Source organism: Tupaia chinensis, unplaced genomic scaffold (genome assembly GCF_000334495.1).
Source record: "Tupaia chinensis unplaced genomic scaffold, TupChi_1.0 Scaffold000288_2, whole genome shotgun sequence".
Lineage (NCBI taxonomy): Eukaryota > Metazoa > Chordata > Mammalia > Scandentia > Tupaiidae > Tupaia > Tupaia belangeri.
In genome coordinates, this window is record NW_006159773.1 from 3,248,110 (window position 1) to 3,258,682 (window position 10,573).

General features: G+C 40.7%; 1 protein-coding gene across 3 annotated transcripts in view; it reads right to left on the bottom strand.

The window, feature by feature from the left end:
• PPP1R42 (protein phosphatase 1 regulatory subunit 42) overlaps positions 1-6,610 on the bottom strand; it is a 56,716-nt gene extending 50,106 nt beyond the window's left edge. The window contains exons 1-2 of one of the 3 annotated variants that reach the window (XM_027772623.1): positions 6,441-6,610; positions 4,230-4,437 (exon numbers count right to left, since the gene is read on the bottom strand). The gene's annotated coding sequence lies outside the window, so the exon portion shown is untranslated. The remainder of the gene's footprint in view (positions 1-4,229; positions 4,438-6,440) is intronic. The other 2 variants (XM_027772622.1, XM_027772624.1) reach the window with 2 other exon arrangements.
• Positions 6,611-10,573: the final 3,963 nt, after the last annotated feature.

Sequence of the window (10,573 nt, forward strand, 5' to 3'; positions counted from 1 at the left end):
AAAAAAAAAAAAAAAAAAAAAAAAAAATCACAGAAATCACTCCCCCCGGGGGAATGGTCATGCCGCAATCCCTTCTGCATTCTCCTTTCAGGATTTTGGGCACACATACACACACACATGCCTGGTGTTAGTTTAAGCCACCGGGTCCAGGACTTGAACCTCAGTCAACTACATGGGAGTTAAGCGACATAGCCATTATGTCATCTGCTGGTACCATTGTTAAATGACTGTTTCCATTTCTTTAAGGGTTACAGGTCTACTCAAATTTCCTATTTCTTCTAGAATCAGTTTTGGCAAACTATATTTTATAGGAAATTACCTTTTCTGTCTACATTTTAAATTTGCTGTCATAGAGTTCTTCTGGTATAATATTCTTTATTTTTCAATCTTTGCTGTACAATGATAGTTCACTTTCTTGTTCCTAACATGGTCTATTTTGTATTTTTTCTCCTTGATAAATCCTGTCAATTCTATCTTCAACAAGTTATGTTGTTACACATTCAAAGAAAACCAATTTTAGGCTTGTTGACCATCTCTATTATATCTCTGCTTTAATTTCACTAATTGCTGCTTTTTCTTTTTTAAAATTCTTTCCTATGATTTTAAGGTTGATGTTATTCTTCTTTTTACAAGGCCTGAATATGGATGCTTGCTTTATTAATTTTCAGTCTTTGTTCTCTTCTAATATACTAGGATGTTTGGAAAGTCATAACACATCTTTCTGTTTAAATTTTTAAAAATTTTTTTAAAAACTAACTTTCTCTCTCTCTCTCTCTCTCTCTCACGCTCTCTCCCTCCCCCTCCCCCCCTCCCTCCCTTCCTTCCTTCCTTCTTCCTTCTCTCACTCCCTCCCATCCTCTCTTCCTTTCTTTCTATTTGACCAAAGAGGGACAGAGTGAGAGAGAGAGAGATGGACAGAAAGCATGCTGCCAGATCCAGAACTTCAACTGTGGTCAGCCATGTGGGAGTCCAGCGCCCTTAACCACCATACCACCTGCCGGCCCCTGTAATATATTTTTTTCCTGAAAAAAAAAATGCATCATAACTTTCCTGATTACCCAATAAATTCACGTTTTTAAGGTTACATTATTCTATCCTCAGTGATTCTACAAGATATGATATTTTAATTATAGGTACATTTAAAATTTTTTTCCCTTTAATTTGCCAGAGGGTTCATTTGCTTGGGGCAGGGGAGAGAGAGAGGAAAAACAAAAGAGAGAGAGAGAGAGAGAGAGAGAGAGAGAGAGAGGAAGCACCCACCAGTGTGGCATGGTCACTCCACAGTCCTTTCTTCTATTTTGTGTCAGAATTTTGGGCACATACATACATGCTGTTGGCATGTCTCTCAAACTGCCACAGGATTCAACCCTTGGTCAGCCATCTGGGATTTGGCTCCCAGTGCATAGCATTTAAGCACTGCACTATGGGGCTATTCCAAGTTTTTAATTTTCTAATATCTGCTTATGATTTCTTTGGTTGATATTTAAAATTTTTAGAACTTTTTCTGGTAAACTGATATATCTTTTTTTTTTTACCCTGTTAAGTGAGGTGAAATGGTCATGCCACAATCCTTTTTCTACCATTTTTCCTGCCCATCAGGATTTTAGGCACACATGCATGTGCACCTGGCATGTTTTTGAAGCCACCAGGGCAGCATTTGAACTGTGGTTGGCCATGAGGGATCCATCTCCCTATGCGCAGGGCTTAATTGCTGTGCCTAAAGGGGCTGGCTTAAAAACACACATTTTATAAAGGTTTTATACTCTGGGGTCGGTTCCTTGCAGCTGAGGGAAATTGTGCTATACAGGTGCTCATGATAGAGGCAATACCCTGTAGAGGTAACTGCTCTCTACAAGTGGGAGACAAGAGTCATGAATGACTTGTCCTTCCTTTCTTCCCTTATGAACTTCCAGGGTACACAGTAATTTCCCTTTTTTTTTTTTTTTTTTTTTAGAGATTTTTGCTATAGAGAACGTGCGCTTGCCAGAGGGACAGAAAGAGACAGAAAGTGAGAAATCATCCCCCAGGTGACCTGGAGGGGTGAGATGACCACGTCCACAGTCCCTTCTCCTCCATTCTCCTCTTGGATTCTTAGGCATGCATGCACACGTGCCCAGCATGAGTTTTAAGCTGCCAGGTCTGGCACTTGAACCATGGTCAACTATGTGGGAGTACAGCAACGTAACCACGACACCATCTGCTGGTTCCTACACAGTAATTTCAAAAGGTTCTTTTGAAAACATGCTATAGTCTTGTGGGTTACACACTCTCTTACTCTCAGACTGTTTTCTGTCAAGTCCTTTTTCTCCTTCCTTTTTTTTTTTTACTAAGAGTGCAACCAAAACAGTGTTATCACAGGAATTTTTGCTTCAGGCTCCATTTTCTTTTTCTTTTCTTTTCTTTTCTTTTCCTTTCTTTTCTTTTCTTTTTCTTTCTTTCTTTCTTTCTTTCTTTCTTTCTTTCTTTCTTTCTTTCTTTCTTTCTTTCTTTTTTTTTTTTTGAGAGGTTTTTGCTATAGGCTGTGTGCGCTCCCCAGAGAGAGAGAGAGAGACAGAAAGCGAGAAATCACCCCCCAGGGCGGATGGCCATGCCGCAATACCTTCTCCTCCATTCTCTTCTTGGGATCTTGGGCACACACGTACACACGTCTGGTGTGAGTTTAATCCACCGGGTTCTGGACTCGAACCATGGTGGACTACATGGGAGTCCAGCGACATAGCCATTACGCTAACTGCTGGTCCCCAGGCTCCATTTTCTAACCTTTGCTAAAAGAGAAATTTTGGATCATCTGCATCTTCATGAATAACCATGCTATTCATGGGAGGTAAAAATTTACCTTTATTCTCTTAGGGTTTTTGCTTTGTTTTTATTTTTTACTTTTTTCTCCTCTGCCTGGGACTGAGAATTAAATTGTCCTAATACTGTGCCAACCTGTGGTATGATGATTAAGGTGACTGGATCATATATGGCTGCCTATGTGGTTCAAGTCCTGGACCTGGTGGCTTGACAAACATGCTGAGTGTGTGTGCACTCATGCCTAAAATACTGAAAGGAGGAAGAAATGTAGGAAAAGAAATTGTGATGTAACCATTCCTCAAGGGAGTTTCTCTCTGTCTCTCTCTCTCTCTCTCTCTGTTTTTCTCTCTCTCCAGTAAGTGCACATGTCCTTTGGCAAGTTAAAAAAAATTGTCATAAAACAGATCAATAGGAGAAAGCATACAAATTTATGTAATACAGGTTCTTTGTGGCACAAGTGCTTTCATAAGGAAATGAAGACCCAAAGACCCACAGTTCAATACTTATATTATGAATTAGACAAAGAGTAGTAAATTCTGAAAATGTAATAAAAGTAAAGGGACTTGAGCTAGGGTAACTGATTGGTGAGAAAGTAGCTAGGAAAAAGAATTTGTCTAAAGATACATGTTGGAGGGAGCCAGCAGTTAGCGTAATGGCTATGTTGCTGGACTCCCACGTAGTCGACCGCGGTTCGCGTCCTGGACCTGGTGGCTTAAAACTCACGCTGGACGCATGTGCATGCGTGTCCAAGATCCCAAGAGGAGAATGGAGGAGAAGGGATTGTGGCGTGACCATCCCCTCTGGGGGGTGATTTCTCGCTTTCTGTCTCTATGTCTCTCTGTTTGGCGAGCGCATGCGCCCTATAGCGAAAACCTCTCAAAAAAAAAAAAAAGGTACATGTTGGACAGATTTCCCTAGCCTCAACTTCCCATCCTTGATAATAAGAATTATATTGGGACAAACTCCGTGGACTGATGGTTAAGGCAGCTGGATCCCACATGGCTGGCGTGCAGTTGAAGTCCTGGACTCAGCAGCTTCAGAAACACCCTGGGCACATGTGCATGCATGCCCAAAATCCCTAAAGGAAATGGAGAAGAAGGAATTGCAGCATGATCATTCCCCACGGTGGGGATTCTTTTCCCTGTCTTTCTTTCTCTCTGACAAGTATATTTTCCCACTAACAAAACAAACAAATAAATAAATATACCATTCTTTGTTAAATAAAAATGATGGAGTCCATTGTTTTCTACTAAGCTCCTGCACTAGGCCCCAACAGACCAGTTCATAATGGAGTCACTCATGCTAAAATGCCGCATCATCAAACTGAAACTTTAAGGAAGCTGACAGAGTCCCAAATAGGCATCTTTTTTCCCTGAAAATGGGAGATTCCAGTCTACCCAAATCAGAGCTGTAAGGAAATCAAACTTACGCACATCTTATGGCTTTCTTAGGAATGTGAACTATGAGTCTCCTCTATCTCTGTAGCTAGGCATCTGAAACAAGGCACTTGACGTGGTCCAAGATGCTACTGAGATGTCACTGGGCCTTTTGTTTTATGAACATCCTTATTTTCTAAGTACATTTCTCCTTTATCTTCCATTAGTAGTTAAAACAATATTCCAGACTATCTCCATACTGTACCTAAGATTAAACAAAGTGATTCTAGTTAACCATGATATCATCCTCTCCCCTTAAAGAATTTGGCCAGTCACTACTGTACAAGACTCCTTGCTATGATTTTTCACTGTGGTTCTAATTCCGGACCTGGCGGCTTAAAACTCACACCAGGCATGTGTGCGTGTGTGCCCAAAATCCTGAGAGGAGAACAAAGAAGGGATTGTGGTATGGCCATCCCCTCTGGAGGAGGGGGGGTGATTTCTTGCCTTCTGTCTCTCTGCTTCTCTCTCTCTCTCTCTCTGTTGAATGTTCGTGCCCTATAGCAAAACCTCTCTACAAAAAGAAAAAAAAGGAGAAACAAATAGAACGAGTGGGACCAGCAGATGGCATAATGGTTATATTGGAGTCCTCCCACATGGCTGACTGTGGTTGGAGTCCTGACCCAGAGGCTTGAAACTCATACTGGGTGCGTGAGCATGTGTGCCCAAAATCTTGAGAAGAGAATAGAGAAGAAGAAATTGTGGTGTGGACATTCTCCCTAGAGGGTTATTTCTCTCTGGCGAGCACATGTACCTTATAGCAAAAATCTCTCTCTCTTAAAAAAAAAAAAAGAAAAGAAAAGAAAAGAAAGAAAAAAGAAAGGGCCAGCAGGCGGCATAGTGGTTAAGGTGCAGAATCTCACATGGCTGACTCCTTGGTTCAAGTTCTGAACCCAGTGGCTTGAAGAACACTTGGGTACATTCATGGCCAAAATCCCAAGAAAGGATTGTGGGGTGGCCATCCCCCCCCCAGGGGGGGGTGATTTCTCACTTTTCCTCTCTCTGTTTCTCTACAGTGAGCACATGTGCCTGATGGCAAAGAAAGAAAGAAAAAAAGAAAAGGAAAAGGAAAGGAAAGAAAAGAAAAAAAAGAAAAAGAATGGAGATCACAGTGATCTTACACGTGCTATTTTTCATGTCTTTAATTCAAAATAGTCAATATCCCACAACAGCATATTTAGGGTCACGTATTCCTAACTCCTTCACTATAAGTAGATTCTGTTTCTAGATTCCATTGTAGAAATTGTTTGCAAAGAAAAAGTATTTAGTTTTCTCAGATAATTGGAAAAGAAAAGAGGCAAGCAACATATAAATGAAGTACTTATTAAACCAATAGAAGACCAATGGACCTCATCAGCAATAGGAAAACTTCCCAGGGGCTCGAATATGGAAGAGTTAATAAAGTTACAACACAAAATAAGAGACTTGACTCAAAAGAACCTGCAGTGTCATAGTCCACAACAGAGGATTTAGTTTCATTAAAACACCACCATTCATCTTATTAAAATAATATTAATTTAAATGGTATTAGTATTATAGTTTTATTGTTTTAGAGAAAGTATAAGCCTCAGTTTAAACTGAACCAGATGTGGATTTGGATACATTTTAAAATATTATAATAAAAATAATTATGTCAACATTAGTGGGATGTCCTGGATTTTCTTTTTAAAAGGGGTCATTGTTTTCTAAAATTTGAGAAACTGCTTTGCCATCATTTCCCCCCACTAGATAACTGTTATTTGGGGGCTCCCCTGGCTAGGAGGAGCCTTCTCCCCATAGCCAGCTGACAGTTTAGAGCTGCTTTACAGGCGCTCTGGGAAACCATTGTAATGGACCTCCGGGCTTTCATCACCAGGGGTCCCAGAGGCGAGAAGGGCGGGGGAGGACCACAGTGTTTCCCGAATTCATGGTAGTTGTCCTACATTTCACTTAACGAGCTCTTCATCGTGCCGCTTTCTGTCCCAGACTATTCAAAACCCAATCAAACTCAGATCCGCACCCACCGAGCCGGCTCCTTCAGCCCCGCGGCGACCCCTCCACCAGTGTCCCCCTTCTAGAGCTGTTTCCCAAGGTTGCCTGATCTTAGCCATTCGTTAAAAACACGGACTTCAGGCTCGTTTTGGTTTTGTTTTGTTTTTTTCAAATTCTAGATGTCTAGAGATAGGCCGAGGGATCTGCATTTTAACAGGTGTCCGAGGAAGGTCTTACTGGCAGGCAAGTTTGAGAAGCCTGGCTCTTGGGTTTCTTCAGTCCGCACGCATCCTCCCGGGAGAACAGCTCACCGCCTGTGACCCGACCCGTCGCGGAGCGAGTCTGCGCTGGTCAAGCTTCGCCAACGCCAGGCTCCCCAGCCGCGGTGGCCGGTTGCCGGGCAACCAGAAGCTCCGGGTCTGGCCGTGACCCGCGGGAAATCTCGCGAGGTCGCAGGACACGGTCTCTGTGACGCGGCGGGCGAGGAGTGACAGTGACCACTGCGAAGACCCTCCGTGGACCTGTTAGCGTGAAGAAGTTTTGAAGCATCCCTACTTCCACCATTTTAGTGGGCCAAACGTTAGCCAGAACACATTTTGGCGGACACCATATCCCCTTACTGGATTGTTCTGTCATCAGCTTTGACGGTTTCGGTGCCCAGTAAGCACCTGTTCATAGTAACCGGCCGGCGCTGGAACTATGACCGCACTCCGCCCTTTCCTGGGAATAAACTCCAACCCCATAGGGTGGCGTTTAAGGCCATTATCATGACCCTCTCACCTCTTACTACTTGCTCCCTGCAGTCCAGGGTTCTCCAGTATGCTGCTTCTCTGCGCCCCTCATGAAATTTCCCCTCTCTTCTGCAGCCGTTTAGGCTACAGATTTTCCTCTCTCTCTCTCTCTCTCTCTCTCTCGTTTTTTTGTTTATTTATTTTTGCTATAGGGCCCATGCGCCAAAGAGGAGATTGAGAATGAGAAATCTCTCCCCTAGCAGTCTCCCCTCCCCCGGGGAAGGGCACAACGCAGTCCTCTCGGGATCTTGGCCATGCTCATGTGGACAGGGTGATTTCCAAGCCTGTGTCTGGGACTCATCCCCAGTTGGCTAAGTGGGAATCAGAGCCTTAACCTCAATGCCACCTGCTCCCCTACTTCATTCTTACTTTCCTTTTTAAAATTTTTATTTTATTTCATTTACTATTATTATTATTCAATTTTATCAGAGAGAGAGGGGAAAATGAGAAAGCAAGCCGCCAAGTTTGGGAATCGAACTGCTGCGGAGGGCCATGTGGGAGTCCAGTGCTGGCCTCCTTATTTCCCTTTTTAAGATTCAAAGAGTCAGCTCGAATTAGTACATCCTACCTTATGCTTTCCTGTATGCTAAATAGATGCTCCTTTCTGGCCCTAAAACAACTGGGTGTGTTACCTTTAGCATTGCACACTACTATATTTTTGTTACTTACCCTATCCTGTGTGGATGGCATAGAGGGAGGGGAGAAGTTGAAGATATTTCCCAGGTGTTAGCTATGATAAAGAAACAATACTGGAGAAAGAGGAGGATTGGCGAGTAATTTGAGGGAAGTGGAGATGTTTGGTTTATATATTTTTAAGTGTGAGATGAGATAGTTTTAATAGTCGCTGATATAGAATTAACTATTAAAACCACCAGGACATAGTTGGTGGTGAGGGAGAAAGTGAGAGAAGTAATAGGTCAATAGCTATATCAACTAATTTGAATGAAAATGAGAAAAAAATCTGGGACCAGCACATGGTGTGGTGGTTAAGGCGCTGAACAATCCCACATGGCCGATCACCGTTCAAGTCCCAGACCTGGTGGCTTGCTTTCTCACTTTCTCTCTCTCTCTCTCTCTTTCTCTCTCTCCCTCTCTCTGGTCAAATTAAAATGAATGAATGAATAAAAAATAAATAAAAAAGAGAAAAAATCTGGTAGAGGTGAGGGTTTTCTGAGAAGAATAAAAAATAATTCAGTGATTCGGAAACTAATAATTCATAGTCAGACATGGAAAGAAATTTAAGGAGCAGATACCTAACAATAACAAACTGCATAAGGAAAAGAAGTAAAAAGATGTTTAAGGTAATATGACAAAAACTATAGCAGGAGTCAGATTCTCCTCTTAATCTATATTGTGTGCTATTCATTTAGGGGCAAAAGTTTTAGCAACATAGGCAAGACTGACCCATTGCTGTTCGTGGCATTTGGTTAACTTTTTTGTAACATTACTTTGCTAGAAATTATTTGCCCATGCCTCATTGAAAATCAGTTGTTCTTGAAATCTTTTTGAACAATTTTATCTTTATAAAAAGGAATATGATCTCATTTGTGGTAAAATTATATAAAAGGATATATAAATACAGATAGACACCAAAATATTTAATAGTGTTTATTTTTTGGTGGCATTATGACTTTTTCCCCCTTTTTTCAGTAATCAATTTTTTAAATTATAAAATTCTATTTTAGAAGTTCATTTTGGATTCTGCTCTTTGTGGAATTGGAAATCTTGTTCGGACTGCTGGTCCTTAAAATGGTTTGAATTACTAATTTTTTTAATGCAACAAGTTAAGTGTAAGAAATTTTTTTCTTTCTGAGATGTGAAATATAATTCCTGTCTAGTGGCACACAATGTTAAACAATCGTCTGTGCATTTTCCAGTGTGGCAGAAATTTGGCAGACTATGAGAAATACTTGTCTCCAGAACCACATTTGTAGATTCAGCATAAAATACTCTAAGATTTACACTTTGACAGATGTTGGGAAATTTTTATTTGTAAAAGAAAATGTGAAGTTTGAAAGCCATTTTTAAAAGGCAGTTTTGGGAAAATGATGCTAAAAAGCACATTTTAAAAAGACTCAGTTTCTATGTAACTTTAAATATAAACACTTTTTATTTCGTGTATCATTCTGCCTTTGTCCATTAGTATGTATTTCTTGATTTTCCAGAGTATGGTATGTACTGCATAACACTGCTTGCAGCACTAAGCAAACACTTTAATATTTATTACCTGTCATTGAAAGATCAACAAATTAAGCAACCCAGACATGTATGTTATCACAAAACTCCATACAGAAAAATTAGCATTTATTAGAGTTAATGCCTCTTGTTTTGATCTTGTACACTGGTAAATATTAGTGATATGGTAGGCAGACTTGATGGCCTCAATAATCTAGCCTCCTAGTATCTATAATCCTCTCCCCTTGAGTATGGGCTAGACCTAGTGATTTGTTTTAGCCAGTAGAATAAAACAAAGTTAATGGAATGTCATTTACATGGTAAAGTTACCAAAGATTATGGCTCTCCCTTGCTAGTAGACTTTCTATTGGATTTTGGTTTATATTCTTTGATAAAGCAAGCTGTCATTTAGGAGAGCCCACATGTCAAAGATCTGATGGTGGTCTCTAGCCAATAGCTATTGAGGAACCAAGTCCCTCAGCCCAATGAGAAATGAAATGCCAACTATTACTGGCTTAACTGGAAAGCTGACCCTTTTTCAGATGAATTTTTAGATGAGACCTCATCCCTCTTCAATGCCTTGATGACAGTCTTGTGAGAGATGCTGAATCAGAGGACCTTGTTCTCTTATGATATCTGTGAAATAATACATGTGTGTTATTTTAATGCACCTGGTTTTAGGATGATTTTCAATCTAACAATAATTAATACAGAGAATAATGGAAAATTCCCTTAAGGAAGGTTTGTTCAGAAATTTGGGACATGATTCTCATTTTCTTAAGATGTTCTGATTGGAAGCTCAGTGGAGAGAAATGAAAATAACTACAGGAACTGGTAGCTGGAACACAGCCCCCTCTCTCCCTCTCTCTCCCTTTCTCATTTGTAGAAGAAATAAATAAACAGAAACTTAAACTAAACTTAACTCATTTCCATCCTGCATAAATCTGCTATGCTAGTTTCTTTCTTGCCCACAGTTCACCCTGTCACAAAAAAAGAGCCTGAAAACCATCTCCAAAACTCTCTCACATACCAATACCCTCACAATCAGTCACTAAATTAAGACCATGGAATGATTTTCAAATTCAGCTGTCTCTCTACAGCCCCTATCATTATCCAGGAGGATGTGAAGGACTTCATCAAATTCTGTTTTTATTTTTTTAGAGTTTTAATTTTAAGACACAAAGACCTTTTCAAGTTCTGTGTTAAAAGTTCTATTATATTGAACCAGAGAGTGAAAGAGAGAGAGAGAGAGAGAGAGAACTCCTAGAAGAGGTGTGACCAAGCCAAAATCCTTTTTCCTCTATCTCTCCATCCCATCAGGATTTGGAGCACGCACGCGTACTTGCCTGGCATGTTTTTCAAGCTGCTAGGCTGGATTAGAACTGTAGCCGGCCATGTGGTCCA